At 46.9% G+C, this 20,909-nt stretch overlaps 1 long non-coding RNA gene and 1 pseudogene across 1 annotated transcript; both read right to left on the reverse strand.

The window, feature by feature from the left end:
• Positions 1-448: 448 nt before the first annotated feature.
• On the reverse strand, positions 449-10,114 carry LOC131901881 (NOP protein chaperone 1-like; annotated as a pseudogene).
• Positions 10,115-10,270: 156 nt separating this feature from the next.
• LOC131901885 (uncharacterized) lies at positions 10,271-15,758 on the reverse strand. Its single transcript, XR_009376929.1, has 2 exons — positions 15,661-15,758; positions 10,271-10,406 (listed from the first exon to the last, which is right to left on the reverse strand). It is a non-coding gene; the product is annotated as an uncharacterized LOC131901885 (long non-coding RNA).
• Between the last annotated feature and the right edge of the window lie 5,151 nt (positions 15,759-20,909).

Below are 20,909 nucleotides of genomic sequence, written 5' to 3' on the forward strand. Positions count from 1 at the left end.
CTGTCCATTTACAAATCTTTAAAAGGCAATTTTGGTTTCCTTTAATAAAATCTAGCCACCATCGCCGGGCAGTGGTGGCTCACGCCTTTAATCCCAGCACTCGGGAGGCAGAGCCAGGCAGATCTCTGGAGTTTGAGGCCAGCCTGGGCTACCAAGTGAGTTCCAAGACAGGCACCAAAGCTACACAGAGAAACCCTGTCTCGAAAAACAAAAACAAAAACAAAACAAACAAAATCTAGCCACCATCATACCTTAAATGGCAGGGGCCATTATCCTGGGCTGGTCTCTAATCCCAGTTCCTATATAACAAACTACAATCTGCCTTGGTACAGAAACAAATCAAAACCAAAACCCTCAATTTGGAAGCGGGAATGTTCTAACTAGTAGCCAGATTTTAGTGTAGATGGGCTTCACTGAGTCACAGGCCACACTGTTCAGGCCATGTCAACTTAGGCAAATGCCTCATGTAACCAACCAATCAAAAGTTATTTCTTCCCTATTTCCCTTCTCAGTACTCAAGGGCGCTGCCCTCTCTGTAGTCAAGATCGGAACACTTCCTATTTAGAACACACCCAGACTTGCAAATTTTTCTTTTTGACACTGAAAGAGCATCACAGGGACCCTGGACCCATCACCCCAGAACCACCTTCCCCCAGTCGCAGGTAGGGAGGACCTGCCTCTTTTCACTGGCCTATCTCACTGCTTCTTTTTTTTACTTGCCGGACTGTCTAAAACTTCAATCTTGCCTCTGCCACCTTCTGCATTCGGAAGCTTTATGGTGTCTATGGTGACTTCAGAGGGGATGCAGTCTTCATCTTCAGACTCTGAGCTGTCCTCAGAGCCGTCCTGTGAGCTCTCTTCTGAGCTGTCCTCTTCTTTTGAATCTGACCGGTTCATCTCAAATAAGGCCACATCCTGTAAGAAGTGTCAGGTTGAGAAATCTACTTCAGGGCAGTTCTGTAACATGTTGTAGTAAAGCAACAGCTAGTGCCGGGCGGTGGTGGCGCACACCCTAATCCCAGCACTCAGGAGGCAGAGGCAGGCCGATCTCTGTGAGTTCGAGGCCAGCCTGGTCTACAGAGCGAGATCCAGGCCAGGCACCAAAACTGCACAGAGAAACCCTGTCTCAAGAAACCAGAAAAGATAAAGGAGTACAGCTGGCCCCAGGGAAGGCTCGGTGGGTCGAGGTGCTTGTCCACAGGACCCCAGTTCAGTTCCCAGCACCCATGACCAACCAAGTGGCTCCTAACACCTCAACTCCAGCTTCAGGAAATCTAACGTTCTTCTGGTTCTGCTGGCCCCCACGGGCACCCACCCACATAGGTGCCGGACACACTGACGTGCACACAAAAAATAGTAATTCTTAAATAAAAGCAGCAGAGGAAGCTATCAATATCCATTATAAATTCTAGAGCGCAGATTGGGCTGTGTGCTTAATTATAAATGGCACGTCCATGTTCTCAGGTGCCAGAATACATCGTAAGAGAAGTTTGAAAGATTGATTTTACTTATGCCTTTAAAAATGCTTTCCCTGGGCAGGAGAGATGACTCAGCAGTTAAGTTTACTGGCTGCTCTTTCAGAGGACCTGGGTTCAATTCCTAGCAACCACACAGTGGCTCAAATCTGCCTGTAACTCCAGAGGATATGACACCCTCACACAGACATACATGCAGGTGAAACAACAACACACATGAAAGTAAAAAACAAAAGGAGGCTCCTCTTGCCTAGTACACAGCCAACAGCATTCTCTCAAAAATGGACTACAGCAGTGGTTCTCAACCTTCCTAATGCTGTGACCCTTTAACACAGTTCTTCATGCTGTAGTGACCCCCAGACAGGAAACTATTTTCACTGCTACTTCATAAATGGAATTTTGCTGTTACAATCATAATGTAGTATCTGTGTTTTCCAATAGGCAGGTCGAGACCCACAGGTTGAGAACCACTGGCCTGGAGTCAGGCACGACACTGGACACTTCAGACTTAAGTGACACATCTACAATCCCAACCTGTAACCCCAGCAGTGGGGATAAGCAGGACTGACAATGAGGCCAACCTGGGCCACAGGTAAGGGCTGCCCCCCAACCCACTCCCTCAAAAACACTCCACAATTCTTGCCTTAATGGGATTTACATTTCTGAGCAAGGGCCAGCAAATTATAACCAGCAGGCTAAATCCTGCCTGCTACCTAATTTTGTTCAGCTCTTCAACTAAGAATGGTTTCTATACTTTCAAAGTGACAAAAAGAGGGAAAAAGTATTGAATAGAAAATGAAATTGTAGCATGCCACGAGCTTCTGCCACCAGACGGAGCCTCACGCACAACTTCCCACCATGAAAAAAATGGTCCCCTTGAACTCTGAGCCAAATATATAGCCCTTCCCTTAAAAAAGGGTTAGTGGCCGTCACTGTACAAAGCCCTGCTTCTTTGTTAACGTCAACAGCTGTGCTCAGCACTGAACAGCAAGTAACACAGTAATGTGACTGTGCAAGTAACAGGGTAACATGACTGTGCAACTCCCAAGTACATTCCACCATCTTGCCTGTGTGAAGGTGTTCACAAACTTTAAAATAACATTTTATTTTAGAACAAAATTACGAAGTATCACTCTTTCCCGTTTTGGTGACAAGCACACTAACTCCATCCCATGAAACAGAAATAGGGCACAGTTACCATCTGTATGATGTTTCCGGATGTCCCATCAATATTCTCAATATTGAAGCAATCAGCTGGAGCAGCCGCCATTTCCTTTCATAGCTTTTCATTTGCCTGGGCCATCTGTGGGAGGAAGGCCTGAACCTGGTCTAACACTGTGGAGCACAAACACAGCATGCAGACGTGTTAGTAAATCCCAGACTCCACAACTCCCAGTCGAACACTTCAGAGCAGAGCAACAATAAATCCACCCACTTTTTTAATAATTTATTTTTATTTTATTTGCACTGGTGTTTTGCCTCCAGATACGTCTATGTGAGGGTGTCAGATCTTGGAGTTACAGACAGCTGTGAGCTGCCATGTGGGTGCTGGGAAATGAACCTCGGTCCTCTGGAAGAGCAGTCAGTGCTCTTAACCACTGAGCCATCTCTCCAGACCAATCCATCAACTCTTAACATCCGTTTGCTTCTCAACTGCCTTAGGTGGTGGTGGTGGGGGGGGTAAGGGGAGATTGCTGGGGATTGAACCAGGGCCTTACTTTTGCTAGGCCAGGGGCTCTGCCAATCAGTTATACTCTCAGTCTCTATTTGAAACTCCCAAAGCAAAAAGATCACACAATTCAGCAATTATTACTCAAATGTTTTGTGTTTCTCTTCCATCCTGAAAAGCATAAAATTCTACAAGGCTGGCATTCAACAAGGTGACTGGGAAAAAAAAGGCAGAATGACCTAATGGTCTTTACAGTAAGGCTGTCAAGGTTACTAATGGGGTCCCACTTCTACTTTTTACTATTTCAGTTACCTGGAAGGTGTGTCACCTGCCCAACATCTACCCACCTTCACCTGCAAGTGTCAACACCAGCCATCTTCTTTTTGGAAACAGGCTTGCTATGTAGCCCAGGCTAATTCACAACTGGCTTCCAACTTCCCATCATCCTGCACAGACCGTGCCCTGCCCTTCCTTTTGAGCTTGGGTCATTACTGTCTCTCTTATCCTGAACAAGCCTATGTATTCTGTAGTCATGCCCACCAGAATCTGCCTTGTGGCTTAAGCTAACAGGGTGTTCTAGCCAAGCCAGGAAGTGGTCAACTTGGGAGCGAAAGAGAAAAAAACCAAGTAAGTGATGAATGTGGGTCTGGAACGTCTCATAAAGCAGCCAACTCTCCACAGCTGTGGAATAGCCATCTTTAGATCACTCCAACACCAAGAAAGCAGAGCTGAGAGACAGGCCGCAGGTGAGGACTGCAGGCATCTGGATCCAGATGAACTTGCAGTTTCTGACTGGGTTCTGTCATCCCAAAAATGAGCCAAGTTTTCCTGGTTTTCTCTTTAGGCAATCTGAGCTTTCACTCAATTTGCAATTCAGAATTCTATTTAATGCATCCAATTTCACCACCATCCTGGCTAGTTTAGTCAACTCCACGCCAGCTAGTCATCTGAGAGGAGGGACCCTCAACTGAGAAAATGCCTCTGCAAGACCCGGCTGCAGGACATTTTCTCAGTGAGTGATCAGTGGGGGAGGGCCCAGCCCATGTGGATGGTGCCATCCTGGGTTCTGTAAGAAAGCAGGATGAGCAAGCCAGTAAACAACACCCCTCCATGGCCTCTGTATCAGCTCCTGCCTCCAGGTTCCTGCCCTGACTTCCCTCAGCAATGAACAGTAATACGGAAGTGTAAGCCAAATAAACCTTTCCTCCCCAAGTTGCTGTGGTCATGGTGTTCTACCACAGCAACAGAAACCCTAACTAGAACAGAAACTGGTACCACAATAGTGAGGTATTGCTGTGACAGACCACACCATGCGTTTTTAGGATTGTGGAAAAACTTTGGAACTCTGGGCTGTTAAAACCATTAAGTATTCAAAGTTTGGCGACCTGTTCTGTGGGAGTCTGGAAGAACGCTGAGAGAGCAATGCAGATGATGGAGGACTGGCTTGAAAAGTTTCAGAGGTCAATTTAAAAGTCCTTTAACAGAGTCTCTGCCCCCAACACCATAGGGGTTATAGCGTGGCCACATGAAGTGGGTTCTAAGGGTTTGAATTCTGTTCGTGTTTTCTTAACAAGCACTCTTAGCCTGAGCAGTCTCCTAGAGTAAATAACTGCCAGGTGTGGTGGCACACACCAGTGTAGGCAGAAACACGAGTATCTGTGTGTTAGAGGCTAGCATGATCTATACAGAATGTCCTAGACCAGCCAGGGATAAGCACGGGGAGACTGTCCAGGAGCAGAGAAAAAAAGAGTAACTAAAGCTAGGTGTGGCAGCAGTAACTGTAATCCTAGAATTGGGAGAGGTGGGAAAATCTGGAGGCAGGATCACTCTCAGATACACAGTGAAGTTTGAGACCAACCTAGACTATGTGAGACCCTGCCTCTAAAACAAACAGATAAATACATAAATAGCTAGGCCTTTTAGTGAAAGCACATACATCACAGCTACTTGGTACAAGGCAAGATCTCAACTTCGTGGCCTGCCTGGGCTACAGGGGGAGTTTGGGGCCAGCCTAAGCAACTTAAGAGAGACCCTGTCTCAAAACAGAAAAATTCTCCTGGACAATGGCTGCACACGCCTTTAATCCCAACACTTGGGAGGCAGAGGCAGGCAGGTCTCTGTGAGTTTGAGACCAGCCTGGTCTACAGAAGTTCCAGATCAGCCAAAGCTACACAGAGAAACTTAGTCTTGAAAAACAAAAGAAATACAGAAATGGCTGGGAATACAGCTCAGCACGAGAGTGCGTGCATAGCCTGGCGAAAGTTCTAAGTTCAAGTTGTAACACCACCACCAAAAAACAAGGCACATTACTGCATCGAGCACTGGGAAGGCAGAGACAGAAAGATCTTGACTGGACTTCTGAAAATAAAGGGGAAGGGCCTTTACACAGACACTGATGACTTTATGAAGGCTATTTCGACAGTCTCAACGAGGAGCACATTTATCAGCGTGCAATTCAGCAATATTATCGTGTGATTAATGAAGGGGGCTGGCTCTGTTAGTTTGTATTGTTAACAAGATTTACCATATAAAGCTGTGAGGGGCACAACTGATGCTTGCAATCCCACAACTCAAGAGGCTGAGGCAGCAGGGTCACAATGAGTTCAAGGCCAGCCTGAGCTACATAGTGAGTTCTAGTTTAGCCTTTAGAAGACATGAACTAACATGTGTTCACCCTAGACAGGGCTCTAACAACAGACTAAAGCAAAGATTCCCCCCAAAAAGCAACGTAGTGAGCCAGTGAGTTTACTGGGCTTACTCAGAGCAACAAGAGTGACAACTCATAAAAGCTGCCTCCCTGCAGCTCCCTGCAGGAGTCACAAGCAGCTAGGCTTCACTAACTATTACTGTGGATGTAATCCTTAGGGAAGGGGTCTTGGGATTCCTGCAAATTTACTTCCAGAAGCTTGTTTACTGTCTATATCCTTTTTTTTTTCTTTTGTTTTTTTCAAGACAGGGTTTCTTTGAGTAGCCCTTGTTGGCCTGGAACTCTATCTGTAGTCCAGGCTGCCCTCAAACTCAAGAGATCTGCCTGCCTCTATCCCCTAAGTGCTGAGGTTAAAGGCGTGCACCACCATTGCCCAGTTTCCTTTGTTATCTTAAAAGTCTCTTTACACTATTTAAGGAAATGTTTTAATTTAGGAGGGAATGCTTCAATTCTGAGGCCACTTCTATGCTACATAGACTTGTACAACAGTTAACCAATAGTGGTGTTCTCCATAAACAAACTTAATATTCCAAAACATGAACAATAAATGCTTTTTTCAAACACGTGAAGTCTTGATAACTGCCCAAGCTGATCTCCAACATGTTGCAATTCTCCAGCCTCAGCCTTCCAACTGCAGATGTGGGACATCTCACTCAGCCAGCAACATTATTTTCGGTTTAAAGAAAAAAAAATGTATTCTGAAAAAAGTGCAGGCAGGGGATCAAGACGAAAAATCCTATTTCTTCAGACAATGACTTACACAATATTAGACTTGCTGTATTTGACTCTACAGTTTGATATAAGCCATGAAGACAGACTATTCCATCAAATAAAGGACTAATTAGCCGAAATTGGAGGAGCGCCCCCTAGAGTGGAAAGGTAGTACTTACAAGGGCTCCTCTGCATCCTAACTGTTTGAAGAGCAGAAGTCTTCTTGGAATGAGGCTTAGAGCTGATGAGCAATTGGTCCCAGATACCTGAAAACACACACACAATTTACATCATAAGTACACTGCAACTCAGTGCTGGGATGACCCTCAGCCCTGCAGAACAGTGAGAGGGGGACATCAGCAACAGCTCCTGTGACTGTCTTCAGTCTGGACCATTCGATACCTTGAGGGAGAAGGAGCAAACACTCTTCTACAACATTTTGATTCTTCATGTACAACCATCTCCCCTCCTCTGTTCAGTCCGTCTCACTCATCTCCATCACTCATCTGTAACAAATGTACATCTGATTCCACCTTCTAGATTAATAATAGTAAGCCGGGGCGGTGGTGGCTCACGCCTTTAATCCCAGCACTCAGGGAGGCAGAGCCAGGCGGATCTCTGCAAGTCCGAAGCCAGCCTGGACTACAGAGTGAGTTCCAGGAAAGGTGCAAAGCTACACAGAGAAACCCTGGGGGGGGATATAATAAATAATAGTAGTAATACTAATAAGCTGGCACTGTGGAGCAGATCTTTAATTCTGGCACTCAGAAGACAGGCAGGTGGGTCTCTGAGCTCCAGGCCAGCCAGGGCCACATAGTAAATAAAATGTCTCACAGCAGCTGCTCTTGCAGAACACCAGGGTTTGATTCCCAGCACCCACATGGTGGCTCATATTCGTCTGTAACTCCAGTTCCAAAGGATCAGACACTGTGGGACTTCTTCAGGCACCAGGCATTAAATAAATAAAAAGTTTAAATAATGAAGTTAACAGAACGTGGACCTGCAATGATAGTCTCACAGAGTTTAAAGTCAGAAATGGCAAGAGGTGATGACACGTGCCTTTAATAGGCAGAGGCAGGCGATTTCTGAGCTCAACAACAGCCTGGTTTACAGAACAAGTTCCAGAACAGCTAGGACTACACGGAAAAATCCTGTCTCAAAAAAAAAGTCAGAAATTGGGCCAACAAAGAGGACTCAACAAACTCAGGGGCTTGCCTCCCAAACCTGAAGACCTTAGTTCCACCCACTAACCACATGGACTGAGAGAACAGCTTCCCCTCTACATACCTGTGATCACAAAATAGAACCAAAAAGTTACAAGCTATGCAGAACTGGGCAAACTGAACCACACTGAGCACGTTTCTTCTTTTACAGAACATACTTGTCTGCGAGAAAGCGTCAATCTAAACAAAAACACCCCTGGAGAATTTTGTGCTTGCTCGCACCTGTCCCGCTTACCCAGAGAGCTTTGGAACAGGACACTGACAACTCAAGCCTTTGCCCACTCTTCTTTTCACACACAGAAAATCTCTTCACTTTCTAAATCAAAAAGCCTGTCACTCCCAATGCAGAGATGACCCAAGAGCCTTCGAACTCTCCTGAAAGCCTAGCGGTTTGATTAGTGTCAAGTTCGGAGGAAAGCCAGAGCTTGGAGTCAATATCCAGCTTTGCTGCTTTCCTGCCAGTGTCCAGTTATCTGTGTAACACCATGCCAGTTTCATCATAGAACGGGGTCATCAGGATACCTCCGCAGGCGTCGGGGATGCGGTGAGGCCTGAGTTTGTAAATTCCTGACACTGCCACTACACAAGCTTTAGCAATCGGTATTGGAACTCCTTCAGATACACTGGATTCTTAAATCATGTCCACGATACTCAGTAAGCAGGCCCAAGAACTTTTATGCATTCTATTCATTGAAATTCTATGGGCAGTCTCACCTGTTTGAATCAAAATGTGGAAACAGAGGACCAGAGAAAGCAACTTTCACAAAAGCCCCACTGAGTAAGGATTTCAACCTACAAATTTTCTTTTTGTTTTCGAGACAGGGTGTCACTGTATTATATAACTCTGGCTGTCCTGGCCTCGAACTCAGGAGATCCGCCTGCCTCTTTCTCCCACGCTTTTCTCTTCTGTATCACACTATCTGAAATGCTGAGTGGATTGCCCGCACACAAGTCTCCTTCCACCAAGGTGACACTAAGGAAGTGAGTGCCTAAGGCAAAAATTATTAAAAATCGTATTCATCTGTTACCTACCATCCCGGGCGGGCCAGTCCCGGTCCTCCCTGTAGAGTTCCCTAAGAACTGCCCCGCCTCAGGCAGGCACAGTCATATCCTCGACCCCCGCGTCCAAGCTTCGCGGTATTCCCCACCACCACCAATGTGCTCGACCCTGCAGCATCCCCGGTCCCCCACAGCTTCCCGGGCTCCTCAGCTTCCCGCCCCGCCCCCCCACCGAAGCCACCTGAGCTCTGCAGCGTCCCCGGTACCCCAGCCAGGTTCCGGCCCCCCCCCCCCCGCAGCGTCCCAGGCTCTGCGAGCCCCCGGTCCCCCCGAAGAGTCCTTGGCTCTGCTAGCTCCCAGTTCCCCCCCCGCAACGTCACCGGTGCCCCCCACAGCGTCCTGGGCTCAGCCAGTCCCTGGTCCCCCCCGCAGCGTCCTGGGCTCTGCTAGTCCCCGGTCCCCCCCGCAGCTTCCTAGGCCCGGCTAGTCCCCGGTCCACCCGCAGCGTCCTGGGCTCTGCTAGTCCCCTGTCTCCCCGCAGCGTCCTGGGCTCTGCCAGTCACCGGTCCCCCCGCAGCGTCCTGGGCTTGCTAGTCCCCGGTCCCCCCGCAGCGTCCCCGGTCCCCCCCGCAGCGTCCTGGGCTCTGCCAGTCCCCGGTCTCCCTGCAGCGTCCTGGGCTCTGCTAGTCCCCGGTCTCCCTGCAGCGTCCTGGGCTCTGCTAGTCCCCGGTCCCCCCCCTCAGCATCCCGGGCTCTGCTAGCCCCCGGCTCCCCCGCAGCGTCCTGGGCTCTGCCAGTCCCCGGTCCCCCCACAGCGTCCTGGGCTCTGCCAGTCCCTGGTCCCCCCGCAGCATCCTGGGCTCTGCCAGTCCCCGGTCCCCCCGCAGCATCCTGGGCCCGGCTAGTCCCTGGTCCCCCCGCAGCGTCCTGGGCTCTGCCCGTCCCCGGTCCCCCCGCAGCGTCCTGGGCTCTGCTAGTCCCCGGTTCCCCCGCAGCGTCCCGGCCCCGCCAGCCCAGCCCTGTCTCAGCCGCCGCTCACCTCTCGAACCCTCGCTCCCCGCGGTCAGCAGCTCCCTGGACACCGTGACCTGCGAGCAGTCTCCAGAAGACGACGAAGCTGTGGGGCCGGACACGCGTTCGCCGTGGAGCTCCATGCTTGCAAGACAGCACGAGAGACGTGAACCTGGATGGACGGAGGCGCGGGGGCGGGGGGCGGGGCCAAGGCGGCAATTGGCGGAAACTCGGGGGTGGGCGGCGACAATGGGGGGACAGGGCGGAAGCTCGTGCAGGAGGCGGGGCTGGAGCCTCGGGCAGGCGGAGCCGGAAGCGGGGGTGGGGGGAGCACACAGCGTGGGCGGAGCGCTGCGGAAGCACACATGGGGGCCTGTTCCTCCCCCGCCGGGGATCTCCCTTGTTATTGTTATTGTTGGAAAAGCGTCAACAGGGCTTGGTTTGGTAAAACAAATTCAAGCCGATGAACGCAGTGTGAGGCCTTTGTTATTTTATTTTTGTTGTTGTCTGCGGAGATTTCTGTGGTCTTGAGTTGTGGCAATCCTGCTTCAGTCCCTCAAATGGCCAGGATTATAGGTGGGAGCCACCATACCCAGCTGCTCTATGCTGTTCTTAAGAAAAAAAAATTATTTTATCATACTGGCCCAGGTGGGCGTCAAACTAACCATTTTCCTGCTTCAGTGTGTACTTATATCTACCGGCACCCACCACCATGCTTGATTTAAATTGTTTGTTAAATGAAGCTTCACAGAGTTACTCAGATTGGGCTGGTAGTCAAGGTTGGGCAGCCTCCTAAATAGTTTGCTTCACAGACCTGGACTACCAGACCCTGTTAAATTTACTATTGAATTGTAAACACAAAATTCAGCATTATGAGTACTGTTTACATTGCTATGCAACAAGCCTTCCAAACATTTTTCATCTAAAATCCTAAAAGATTGTCCCAGGTGGTAGTTAAATGGTAAAGTGTGTAAGGGGGGGGGACCTGAGTTTGGTCTCCAGCACCAAAACAAACAATTTTTTTTTTTTTGGTTTTTCGTGACAGAGTTTCTCTGTGTAGCTTTGCGCCTTTCCTGGAACTCGCTTTGGAGACCAGGCTGGCCTCGAACTCACAGAAATCCGCCTGGCTCTGCCTCCCGAGTGCTGGGATTAAAGGCGTGCGCCACCACTGCCCGGCCAGACAATTTTTTAAAAAGCTGAAACTAGACCCATTGAACAGCAAACCTGATTCCTCCTTTTTTCCTGACCCTGGTACCCAGGTTCTGCCTTCTCTTTCCATATAAACAGAATCATAAACCACTTGTTTTTGTGACTTTTATTTCACTGAAAATAAAACCTTCAAGGTTTACTGGAAAGGATTCTTTCTATTTTGATGTTGAATAATATGTCATTGAATTATGTACCACATATTCTTTGTGGGGAAAGGGATTTGTTTGGGAGGACAGGATCTATATATATATATATATATATATATCTCCCAGACTATAATGTTGAACTCCAGGTTATCCTCAAACAATCCCAAAGTGTTGAGATTACAGACAGACGGGCTTTGTACCAGGGCTAGTTCAACAGCACATTTTTTTTTTTAATCTTAGATATTTGAGTTCCACCTCGTGCCTGCTGTGAACAAGGAGCTGCAGTGAATATGTAAAAGTTACTTCAATCGTAATGGCACACTCCTTTAATTCCAGCACTCAGAAGGCTGAGAGGCAGGTGAGTCTTTGTGAGTTCAAGGCCAGCCTGGTCCACATAGCAAGAGCTAAACCAACTGGAGCGGCAGGGTAAATCTGTGTCTCAAAAAACTGTGTGTTGGGGACGGGGGTTGGGCGCATGGCATGGGTGTAGAAGCCAGGACAACTTGAGAGAATCAGTTCTTTCCTTCCACTTTGTTGATCCTACAAATCAAAAAACTATAGACACCTTTACCTGCTGAGCTATCAACCAGCCCAAATAACACAATTAAAGTATGATCAAAGGGCTTGAATATGCTGAGCAGTGGTGGCACACACCTTTAATCTCAGCACTCAGGAGGCACAGCCAGGTGGATCTCTATGAGTTCGAGGCCAGCCTGGTCTACAGAGCAAGACCCAGGACGAGCACCAAAACTACATGGAGAAACCCTGTCTCGGGAGGAATAAAAAGGCTTGAATATATATTTCTTTTCTTCTCAAAAGTGGGAAAATTTTCGTTGTTCATTTCTTGCATCCTATTTTGGATGACATCTTTAGCCTGAAATTATTTGTCATAGTCCTTCCTCACGACAAAACTGCAACCAATCACTTGAACATTTGTCTTGGGCCACATCTGAGCTCCCACACACCATACACAGACACACACAAGTACAGGAATGCCCCCAAACTGGCTGAGGGACTAGAGACATGCCCTTGTCTCCTCTTTAAAGAGTTAATCCACTGGGGTAGGTGAGGACTTGGCTAGCAGACCACCACTAGGAAGACTGGTTCATCTTAAGGTATTTTGCTTTTCCTGTCCAGAATTCCCACCCCCTAACATGTCTCCACTAGCTGAGCTGCCTTGTGGTGCCCTCAAGCCAGCCTGCCTTTCTGAGGCCTATTTCTTTTTTTTTTCTTTTTTTTTTTTCAGATGCTGACCAGAGGATTTGCAAAACTCCCCTCCAGGGCATGTGGCTCCGTGCCACTGTGTGACTGACCTCCGTGAGGCCTTATCTCAGGCAACATGGGGTTTGTTCCTTCTCTTCTCCATTTTCCTTCTCCTTTCAAGCTTGGGAGTTCACCTGGAGTTTTCCTTTTAAACCTAATAAATTGTCCCCCAGCTTCTGTTGGTGTCCATTCTTAAATGATTTTACCAACAAAACTAAGAACCCTGAGGAAGGTCCCCGATTTCTCAGATATTCTGTAACAGCTCTGCTGGGATTCCCAAGGTTTCAGGAACATTCCTTTCCTGTCCTTTAATTCTTTAATTGGCAGAAAAGACTGTTCCTGTGACTCTGGACTGATCAAGACAACACAGCAGACGTGAGCTGGAGCGGGGCACATACAAGAGTTGAGCTGTGGGAGAGGACCGGCTGAAGGAGAGGACCAGCTGACACGCTTGTTTTCCCGGTTGGCAAACTGTGTACAGCTTGTACTGTTTCCTTTCCTCATCCTACAGCTGCAATCTCTTTTGATCTATTTCCTGTTGAGAATGTTTTGCAAGTTTACACATGATGATTACAAGCAGGTATAGGCCCTCCCAGTTACAGGCCCTATCCAGGACAGAGAGGTCTCCATTATCAGAAAATAAATACCTTCACGTGGTCATCATATCTGCTACTCCCTTTGAAATGGCCCAAACAGAACACTACACAGTGGATATGAACTTCAGATTTATTTAGCCAAGAACTTGGAAGGGATAAGACCAGAGATGGCTTATGGAGACCTGCTGTGGGCAGTTACATCTTTGTACCTCTTTGCTTGCAGGAATTCAGCAGAGTACAGAGCACCTGCTAAGTCTCTATTCTTCCATTCTTCTTCTTCTTGTTTTGCTATAATTACTTTTATAGATAAATTGTAAAAGCAATGATTGTATACCTACTATGCAGATTCCAAATGGGTGCATTTTCCCTCTTTTTTCTTTTTGATGGGGGTGCACTAGGAATTCAACCCAGGAATTTTTTTTTGAGACAGTGTCTCATTGTGTTGCCCTGGCTAGCCTTGAACTCACTATGTAGTGTTGAGTATATTTTATCACACTGAGAACCCCAACATTGTATTATTTACTAGAAAAACCTGTTTCTAGTTTTGGTGTGGCTCAGCTCTAGAATACACCTTTAATCCAAGAGCTTTCTGCTTGAATATTGTAAACAGGCTTAAATAAAGTCAACCCATAGGTCAAGAGGCAGAGCAAGCAACCAGTTTGCAGGAAAAAAAAAAACATAGAGAATAAGAGAGAGTCGGGAGGACACATAGACCCACAGGAAGTAGAAGGGAAGGACATTCAGTTTGAAGTGTTTTGTTAGAGATGGCGTAGGAGAAAGGCCTTTTTTTCTGGGACATCAGCAGAGGAGGGTCATCTGGGTACCCACTCTGCCTCTGAGCTAGCAGATATTCACTCCAGTGTCTGGTTCCCAAGTCTTTTTGGTAAAATCGAACAATTGAGATTTAGTTAAACCACAGTGTAGACCAAGCTGGCCTTGAACTCACAGATATATACTAGCCTCTGCCTCCTGAATATTGGGCTTTAAAGGCCTGCTCCACCACACTTGGATTTTTTTAAAGATTTTATCTTTATGTGTATTAATGTTTTGCCTGCATGTAAGTGCACTCCATGTGTGCATGATGTCCTGGAGGCCAAAAGAGGGAGCCATATCTCCTGGAACTGGGGTTTACTTACAGTTGTGAGCTGTCATGTGGATACTGGGAATTGAACCTGGGTCCTCTGCAAGAATAGCTAGTGCTCTTACCTAGTGAGTTATCTTTCCAGTCCCATCTCTTTCTCTTCTTTGTTTGTTTGTTTTGTTTTGTTTTGTTTGTTTGTTTGTTTTTCTGGAAATAGGGATTCCCTCTGTAGCTCTGGCTGTCCTAGAACTTACTCTGTAGACCAGGTTGGTCTTGAACACAGAGATTCCCCTGCCTCTGCCTCCCAAGTGTGTGCCACCATTGTCCAGCTTCTTTATTGCTTTTTAAAATAAAACTTTCAGTTTAAAGATAGAGATTCCAGGCTAGCCTTAATTCATTATCTAGCCTAGGCAAGCCTTGTAATCCTCATGAATCAGTCTCCTGAGTTGCTGGGACATGGGCCTGTGTCACCAGGTCTGGCTTTTTTTTCCCCTTTTCCTGAGATAGGGTTTCTCTATATAGCCTTGGCTGTCCTGCTGTCCTGGAACTCAGTCTGTAGACCAGGCTGGCCTCAAACTCACAGAGATCTGCCTGCCTCTGCCTCCTGAGTGCTGGGATTGAAGGTGTGTGCCACCACCACCCAGCTCTGGCTTCTTTATTAGGATTTTTTGTAAGGTTTTATTTTTAATTACATGTATATGTGGGTGTACTATGTGGATGTGTGCACATCACTGTAGTGTCCCCAGAGGCAAGAAGAGAGTGTTGAGTCCCCTAGAGCTGGAGTTACAGGTGGTTGTGGGCGTTACACCATGTGGGTGCCAGGAAATGAACTCAGGTGCTCTGGAAAAGCAATATGCCTTGTGTCTTTAACTGCTGAGCCCCCTCTTCAGTCCCCATATTTCACATATTTTTGAAGATAAGCCAGAGGAGCTGGGCCTGGTGGCACAGGTTTGCAATGCCAGCTACCGAGAAGCAGGGTGATTACAGAAAGTCTGTGTCCTAGCAAAAACTCAACCAAGGCAGCTTAAAGCATGTAGTATGCAGTTAAATGCTTTTTTAAAAACTAAATATCTTCATTTATATTATATGAATGTTTTGTCTGCAAGTATGTCTGTTTGTCATGTGTCCCTCAGAACAGGGCATCAGATTCTCTGGAACTGGAGTTAAGCAGCCGTGAGCCACTGTGTGAGTACTGGGAGTTGAACCTGTGTCCTCTGCGAGAGCAGCCAGTACTCTTAACCACTAAGCCGTCTCTCCAGCATCCTATGATTAAACTCGAAATTAAATAAATAACATCCAGCACAGTGGTGTAAGCCTGTAATCCAGAACACTTGAGGACTGAAGCTGAAGGATTTCAAGTTTGAGGCCAGCTGGAGCTACCTAGCTCTTTTTTTTAAAAATTAATGAATTATTCCACTAGGAGTAGAACCAGAATCCAAACCAAAATGTAAGTAAAAGCACCATCAACAGAAGAACTTCCAGATGAGTTCATTCATTCGTTTCAAGTGGATAATTATGGAAAATTCACTTAGGGTTGGCAACGTCAAGCAAATATGAGGTAATAACATACCTGACGGACTCTGAGAGGTGGAAAGCTTCATGAGTTGGTGGTTTGCATGCTGTTTAAGTATTATTCAATGGCTGCTGTGGAAACAAAGAGGCTCGATCTGTCTGGTGATTGTAGATCAGGGCATCTTCCTAGTTAAAAAGAACAAGAAGCTTAAAGCCTGGAGGCAAGAACTCAGTGGTCAAGGTTGATAGAAACCTAATGAGTGCACAGGGCAGAGCACCTTCTAAAGACACTGGGGGCAGGGACATCTCAGACCATGATCCATGTGCTCATGGGAGAAAAGCCCAGTTAAGGGTCCATCACCAAGAGACTCAGCTGTCAAACAGAAACACCTCTGGTCATTCCGGATGTCCCGCCCCCACAGCAGTAGTTCTTTTTGCTTTTCCCTTGGTGTGTGTGCATCCATTTGTGTCTGTGTGTGAATGCAAGCATGGGTACATCCCGACACATGGTAGATGTCAAAAGACAACCTTGGTGTTGGGTCTCACCTTCCAGCTTATTTGAGAAAAGGTCACTTGTTCACCTCTGCGGATGGATGAAGGACTAGCTGCACTGGGAGCTTCTGGGAGTTCACCTTTCTCATCTCTCATCTCGCAGCTTTGTGTGGGTTCTGGGGGAGTTGAACTCATGTTCTCAGGCTTGATAGCAACTGCTTTACCCCCACGCCATCTCTCTAGCCCCTTTCCTTCCTTTCTCAACCCCATTCCAAAAAATTTTCCCCTTGACTATTGATCCTTCCCATTTCAATCTATTATTATGTCCCCTTACATCATGTCCTGTATTGACTCCATAAACACCTCCAAACTTCAGAAGATGCTTCTGCTCTGTAAACTATGGCCCCTCAAATGTCCCCTGGCTTCATAGATTCAGGTGTTGTATCCTGTGTTAAACTGTCTGTCTTCTCTGATACCAAGGCATTGGTAAACTCGGAGTGTTTATCATTGCTTTTTGGGGGTACTGGGAAAAAAGCCCCCAAAAGCAAGTGTTCTGTTAGTGCTCTACACCTCAATTCCAAACTCTGGGGGTTATCTGTTTCATGGATGTGGAGTCTGAGAGTAAAGCCTCAACTTATCGTTCATGAAGTATGACTCAAAACAGCACCTCTACTGCAAGACTACTACTGTTGGACATGGCTGTCCCATGGCTCTCATGAACCCCCATATCCATCTACATGATAGAGATCCATTCTTCCAGTTGATCCTTTTGTCTCCTTTCCCACATTTCCATGAGCAAATCTTGCCTTTTACCTCTGCTTCCAAACAGGCATGTCCAGAGCCCAGCACCTTCTTACTGTTTCCAGTTTGACGCCCAGGGCTGGGCTGGGCCACCATACCCCTCACCTGGATTTATGAGGAACTGTCTTAGGGGTGGTCTGTCCTTGTTCTCCCCACAATCCCACTGAAACCAAACTTACAGTGGGCTGATACTCAGATCCTTTCAGGGGTTCTTTCTCTTCATTCTAGACACAGGATTGCACCCGTTTCTGTTTCTACCCCCAGCCCACCCCCATGCCATTTGTATGCCAGGCAATGATTGTACCCTCTCAGGTACATCCCAGCCTATTGATGTCTCCTGAATACAACACATTCATTTCTGTCTCAGGACATCTGTGTTTGCCGTGTTTCCCCTACATATCATAACTGCTTTCCTATTTCTTTCTGCTCAAGCTATGAAATTTTCTCTGATTTTATTATAATTGAGGAGGATGTTTACTCCAAATAAAACAAAGCCTCTCCTTCTATGGCCTCCCCATCCCCACTCTGAAACTCTTCTTTTGGGGGTAGAAAGGTGACAAGGTCTCTCTCTGTAGTCCTGGAACTCACTCTATAGTCCAGGCTGGTCTTGAACTTACAGAGATCTACTTGCCTCTGCCTCCTAAGTGCTGGGATTAAAGATGTCTGCCACCACACCTGGCCCAAAACTTTTAACTCTGCTTTCTTAGTAATTCTCACCATATGGCTAGATATACTTAAATTTTTTTTTTTTTTGAGACAGGGTTTCTCTGTGTAGCTTTGGCCTTTCCTGGATCTCGCACTGTAGACCAGGCTGGCCCGAACTCACAAAGATCCACCTACCTCTGCCTCCCAATTGCTGGGATTAAAGGCGTGCACCACCACCGCCCGGCAAAATTTTCATTATATATATTGTGTGTGGATGTGTGCAGATGTGTGTGGATGTGTGTGTATGTGTGTGGATGTGTGTGCATGTGTGTGCATGTGTGTGGATGTGTGTGCATGTGTGTGGATGTGTGTGCATGTGTGTGCATGTGTGTGGATGTGTGTGCATGTGTGTGCATGTGTGTGCATGTGCCACAGAACATATGTGGAGTCAGAGGACGACTTGCAGGATGTTTGTTCTCTCTTTCTACCAAGTGTGTCCTGGGGACTGAACTCAGGTTGTTGGGCTGGGTGACAAGTACCTTTACTGGCCATCCCACAGGTAAATATTTTGTAATGTTTGAACACGAATCCTGTGAGATAGACACTCATTTATTTTTCCGTGAATGAAACCAGAGCTGTAGTCCCACAGCAGAGGATGGGGATTCACATTTAATTAAGTATTTAATAAGTATTTGTAGATGGATGAATGATGACATGTCTGTAGCTAGAGTTTTCTTGCCTGGCCCATGGTCAAGGCAAATCTCTCTCACCTGCCAGTCCCACAGCCTCAGACCCAATCAAGTAAACACAAAGACTTATATTGGTTACAAACTGTATGGCCGTGGCAGGCTTCTTACTAACTGTTCTTACAGCTTAAATTAATCCATTTCCTTTAATCTATACTTTGCCACATGGCTCGTGGCTTACCGGCATCTTCACAAGCTGTTTCTCATCCTGGTGGCTGGCAGTGTCTCTCTGACCCAGCCTTCCACTTCCCAGCTTTATTCTCCTCCTTGTCTCGCCTACACTTCCTGCCTAGCCAATGGCCAATCAGTGTTTTATTTATCGACTAATTAGCAACACATTTGCCATATAGAACATCCCACAGCACATGTGTTTGGCACACAGGAGTCTTGTAAAACCTACTTGTGTGAATACTGTTAGGTCCCAAACCTGGACAAATGGCTGAGGTGCCCATTAGCATATCAAAGCAGATGCTAGCCACCAGCTTCTCCCAGCATCCCTTAGTCCCTACCTGTTACAGGGTATGGCTGGCATACTCTCCCTACCCTAAACTGCCTTTCCCCCAGCTGCCCTTCACTATATAATCCAGCCATTTGGGTTACTTGGCCCTTTTGTCTACCTTTTACCCTCTTGGCTCAGGCCACCATTGAGGTCAGCAGCTCCTTTCCCCTGTCTTCAAGAGGCCTAGCTCAGTCTAGCCATGTCCACTCTGGACTCTCCCAGATGTCCCTGCCTCTGACTATGCTGTCCCACATATCTATAATAAACTTCTCCTCCAACATACCTAGGAGCAGCCATGTCCTTCCTTTTTTATTTATTCTTCTTCTTCTTCTTCTCCTCCTCCTTCTTCTTCCTCTTTTTCTCATTCATCTGGTGCTGAAACCTGGGGGAATGTCATAAATGAGTTCCCTTCCAGGGAGCTCAGCCATTCTGAACCAAGCTGCGGATCTGACTCTCCTAGGGTATATATGGATCAATTGTTTCTGCTGGCTTCTGCCACCCATAAGATTGGATTCCAAATTCTAGAGCCTGATTCTTCAGCTACTGCTTCCTTCTGCTGTGGGATGTCTTTCTGCGTACTGTAAATATGTGTTACTCTCATTGGTTGATAAATAAAGCTGTTTGGCCAATGGCAAGGCAGAATAAGTTTAGGCGGTACATTCAAACTGAAGACAGAGATGAAGAAGGGTGGAGTTATGGCAGACACTTCGAGCCACCTAAAAAGCAAGATGTGAAAGAACTGGTAAGCCATGGGCCATGTGGCGATACATAGATTAATAGAAATGGGTTAATTTAAATGTAAGAGCTAGCTAGTAATAAGCCTGAGCCACTGGCCAAGCATTTATAAGTAATATAAGCCTCTGAGTGATTACTTAAAAGTGGCTGTGGGACTGGGTGGGACAGACAAAAGCCTCTGATTACATCCTTCCACCTTTTTTCTAACCATTTGCCTTTAGTCTACTCCTTGTAAGTGTCTCTCCGGACTCTGGCCTGCTGTGCCCTCCACATGGGCACCTCTACACTCTGTACATGTTTCTCCTCTGGCCTGCTGCACCCATGTGTACATCTCCCTTTTCTCCTGCTCTCTCCCCTCTCCTCTTCTGGATAAGTGTCACCCCTACCTGAATTTGTTTACTGTTACTACAGTGTCAGGAAGCTCCTCTTGCCCACACTGGGCTCCAATAACAAAGACAAGGCCTTTCCTCTATGATTTGGAACATTCTTCAATCTGACGAGTTTCCCATTCTGCTTGGAGATGCCCCATGGAAATTCTTGTCTCAATGACACTTTATCCACTTCATCTCTTCCCTAGGAAGCTGCAGTCCAGCTTTCAGAAGCCTGGGACCCTTTTCCTTCCTTCCTCCCACTCTACCTGATCTTTCTCTCTTGTGAGCCTTCCTGGGTCTATACATTGTGAGTTTCCTCATCTCTTCCTTCTAGAAACTGAAGCCCTAAACTTCTGTTCTCAGCTCCCTCCTAAAGTTTCCTCCAACCCCTGGGAGCTGCCTGCTCTGTCTGTTCCGTAATCCCTCCTGGCACCCACCCAAAACCCCCACTCCCCCCCCCCCCGCCCCAGCTTCTGCTCTCAGCACCCTGTTGGAGCTTATAGAAATTCCCTCCACTTACTTCCTCCACGCAGGTTTTATTACTACAGCTTGGCCTCTGTATAGGTCAATGGCCAAAAACTGGCACACTTGATTTCTGAATTCTCACAAATCATAACAACTGCCACTGCACAAACAAATGATCCCAAATTTTTATATCTAAACTTGCTCTGCTCTACGTTTCCAAGTCTCTTATCTCTAAGGTTCTACTTCCTACTCTGTTTGTTTGTTTGTTTGTTTGTTTGAGACAGGGTTTCTCTGCTGTCCTGTCACCCACTATGTAGACCAGATTAGCCTCACAGAGATTGCCTGCCTCTGCCTCCTGAGTGCTGGAACTAAAGGCAAGCACAACCACAACCCAACATCAAAAGATCTCTTAAGACTATGCTGTAAACTCTATCTTAGGATTTGTAAGTTCTTTGGGGTCTGATTTAAAAATCTATAAAATCTGTCACAAAATTTGGATTTAAACTTATAACAAAAGGCTTATAATTAAAAAATCTGGCTGGGCGGTGGTGGT

The sequence above is a fragment of the Peromyscus eremicus genome, unplaced genomic scaffold (genome assembly GCF_949786415.1).
Source record: "Peromyscus eremicus unplaced genomic scaffold, PerEre_H2_v1 PerEre#2#unplaced_586, whole genome shotgun sequence".
Taxonomy (NCBI): Eukaryota; Metazoa; Chordata; class Mammalia; order Rodentia; family Cricetidae; genus Peromyscus; species Peromyscus eremicus.